This window comes from Littorina saxatilis, linkage group LG9, assembly GCF_037325665.1.
Source record: "Littorina saxatilis isolate snail1 linkage group LG9, US_GU_Lsax_2.0, whole genome shotgun sequence".
In the NCBI taxonomy this organism is placed as follows: Eukaryota; Metazoa; Mollusca; class Gastropoda; order Littorinimorpha; family Littorinidae; genus Littorina; species Littorina saxatilis.
The window spans coordinates 9,262,615-9,265,723 of NC_090253.1; positions in this window are offsets into that span (position 1 = coordinate 9,262,615).

Sequence of the window (3,109 nt, forward strand, 5' to 3'; positions counted from 1 at the left end):
CATTTGTTCATTATAAATAGGATAAAATGATAAGATTAAGAGATCCATCTGCATTGTCCGTCGACCTCCCCGCCACTACAATAGTCGCAGGGGAGGCGACGGCACACTAGCAGTATTAACTGAGAGAGAAAACAGCTATTCTCTCGTTTATATAATCATGTTTTTATGTTTATTGTGTAATCCGGAAACAGGAGTTTAAAACCATCAGGAGGAGAAAAAAAACAGAAAAAAAACACACACACACACACGCCTGCGAGGTGGGGCAATGCCCTTCGCTCCCTGCGAGCTGTGTGTCCCTTTATTTAAGTTAAAACAGTTGACAAATGACGATGAGTTTAGGAAAGAAGCCCCCTTTGATGTATTTCATGGGGTCGTTCTTGTGTGTGCTGTTTAATTTTGAAAGTAAAAATTCGTTTAGGAAGCATTGGTATTCTGAGATGGAGTAGCCAATATTCATTTTGGTTGAGGAGGAAAGGGCAGCCTTCTTAGCTGCAGTGTCGGCTAGATCATTTCCTTTTAGGTTAGTATGCGAGCGAATCCATATTAGGTCTAGGGCCGTGCCTTGTAAGAATACTTGATGGCATAAAAATACAATTTCTTGTTGCATATTTGATCTGTTTTGGGTCCCATTTTCTAGGGCTTCTAGAGAAGATTTGGAATCTGTACAGATTACCACTCCTGCGGGCGAGACTGGCATATCGTTAATAAATAACACCGGCATAAAGATAGCATATAGTTCTGCTGCGAAAATTGAAATGCTTTTATTTTATTTATAACCCTTTTCGATTTTTAATTCTGGGATTACAAAGGCACAGCCCACACTGCCGTCTGGCAGCTTCGACCCGTCTGTGTATACTTTTAAAAAGTGGCTGTATTTCTTGTTTATTGTTTCTTTTGCCAGTGTGACGGTAAAGGGCTAATGAGAGCATAAAAAGTGATTTCCAACCTCTTAACCTTTTACGGCCCCAACCTCGTCATCTTCCAGTCCCTCCCTCCCCCCCCCCTCCCTCTTTTACCGTGGGATAACCTATTATGTCACATATAGGTTCTAGATACCTCTGAAGACGCTACTTATGAGGGCGTTAACCCTAAATAGCATCTGTCCCAATATAGTTCCCTAGTTACCTGGAAGGAAGTTAAGCCCCATAAACAACAAGATAGCATCTTCGACAAACACTCACGTCCTAAATCGCACAAAACGTAGGACTTTTCATATCAATTTTACTACTAGATAGCATTTCGAGGACGCTACGCTCAAATAGACAGTACAAACATTATATTATCATGATATAGTCGTCTCATACAGGTCATACGTATCTCAAGGAACGTTAAACCACAATAAACCTTACTCATTGTATTAGCTTGAACTTAAAAATATCCTACCAAATATTGGGGAAGTTGTCTGTCTCAATCTACACTACCCTGTCTGTCTGTCTGTCTGTCTGTCTGTCTGTCTGTCTGTCTGTCTGTCTGTCTGTCTGTCTGTCGGTCGGTCTGTCGGTCTGTCGGTCTGTTTGTCGGTCTGTTTGTCGGTGTGTTTGTCGGTGTGTTTGTCGGTGTGTTTGTCGGTCTGTCTGTCGGTCTGTTTGTCGGTCTGTCGGTCTGTCTGTCTCTTTCTTTTCCTCTCAGTTGTAGGTATATTTTCTAATTATATATATTTTTGGTTACAGGTTCATTAATGCAACATTCGAAGTTGTTTTTATCATACATGAATTTTGACATCCTTTTTTTATTTGTGCCGTTTTCTTGCTTGATAATTTAGCACTACAACACTTACTCCCCTCCATTGTGCCCAATGCCACCTTCTTGCGACACCTACTTGAACCAGCGCTTGTACAGCATATCGATAAAGCGCACGCATGACCGGTTCTGACAAAAAAGGACAACTGCACAGGTGTAATCCTTAAGGAGCTTAAACAAGGAACTTTGATTGAGTAAGTGTTCTCACATGCCATGCAATTTTGTTTCCGTTTCACGCAGTGTTTATTCATTGTGATAGCTGCCAGAAAGTGACATGCGTCCTTGAACGACGGCGCGCCTGCAGACTGTTCATAAACAATGTAATTTGATAACGAAACAAGTCGCGTGAAGCAAAACTATACATGTATTCAATCTGTCAACTCGACAAATAATACTGAATGATTAGCGTTTCAGGAAGACAATGCTTTGCGGATACCCCGCTACCGAGACTGACATTAGTAATTCACCTTACAAAACGTAGCTTGATCGCTTGAACTGCATGACAAGCCGTTTTTACGCATCGATTCCAAACATAAAATATCCATATATTATTTTTGGAATCAGAAAATGATAAAGAATGAGATGAAAGCCTTTTTGAGTCACTTGAGAAAAAGTGACTCTATGTAATCGGTCAGTGTTAGTCTGTCCGGCCGGCCGGCCGGCCGGCCGTCCGTCCGGCCGGCCGTCCGTAGACACCACCTTAACGTTGGACTTTTCTCGGAAACTATCAAAGCGATCGGGCTTATATTTTGTTTAGTCGTGACCTCCAATGACCTCTACACTTTAACGATGGTTTCGTTGACCTTTGACCTTTTTCAAGGTCACAGGTCAGCGTCAAAGGAAAAATTAGACATTTTATATCTTTGACAAAGTTCATCGGATGTGATTGAAACTTTGTAGGATTATTCTTTACATCAAAGTATTTACATCTGTAGCCTTTTACGAACGTTATCAGAAAAACAAGGGAGATAACTAGCCTTTTCTGTTCGGCAACACACAACTTAACGTTGGGCTTTTCTCGGAAACTATAAAAGTGACCGGGCTCAAATTTTATGTGAACGTGACTCCCAGTGACCTCTACACTTTGACGTCTGCTTTGGTGACCTTTGACCTTTTTCAAGGTCACAGGTATGTCTTGAAGGAAAAAAATTGAAATATCATATCTCTGAAACTATTCATCGGATTTGATTCAAACTTTATAGGATTATTCTTTACATCAAATTATTTACATCTGTATTGTGTTGTGAATAGCAATTTCTTCCTGTCCATCTGATGCCTCATATAATATTCAGAACTGCGAAAGTGACTCGATCGAGCGTTTGCTCTTCTTGTTTAATATAAATTTCGAAAGCTGTTAATTATTTTGGTT